Source organism: Arachis ipaensis, chromosome B1 (genome assembly GCF_059453495.1).
Source record: "Arachis ipaensis isolate K30076 ecotype BB chromosome B1, ASM5945349v1, whole genome shotgun sequence".
Classification (NCBI taxonomy): domain Eukaryota; kingdom Viridiplantae; phylum Streptophyta; class Magnoliopsida; order Fabales; family Fabaceae; genus Arachis; species Arachis ipaensis.
In genome coordinates, this window is record NC_142436.1 from 86,637,505 (window position 1) to 86,638,166 (window position 662).

The window sequence follows — 662 nt, forward strand, 5'->3', positions numbered from 1 at the left end:
GTGTTCAAGGTATAAAAATTTTTAAGTTTGGTGTCCTTTATGTTTTAGTTTTCTTAAAAATTTTTCAAAAGTTGCTTTTGGTGTTCATCCTGATATTCAAAGTTTTCCTGTTTGTTTTCCTTGTTTTGATCTAAAAATTCTAAGTTTAGTGTCATTTTATTATTTTTCTCCTTCCTCATTAAATTCAAAAATATCTTCCATATTTATTTAATTGAGATTTCGAAAATTTCATTTAAAAATTTAGATTTTTATTTTAAAATTTTTATTCTATCTTATCTTAGTTTTGAAATTTCAAAATTCAAAATCCCTTTCAAAAATCATATCCAAAGTTTTTCAAATCTTCTTAATTAAGTAATTATTTTAGTTTTCGAATTTATTTTTCCTTTTTCTTTTAATTTTCGAAATTTATATTTTAATTTCCAATTATTTTATTTTTTCTTATTTTTTTATTTATTCGGTTTGTTTTTAATTAAATAAAATAAAAATATAAATATATTTTATTTGCAATTCACACCAATTCCCTTTTCTCCATCATGGACCTAAGTGGAAATGAATAGTCCAGAAGGACTCTGGGGTCATATGCTAACCCCATTACTGCTGCATATGGGAGTAGCATCTGTATACCTCCTGTTCATACCCTGAGTCGAGCTATCCGACTTGGG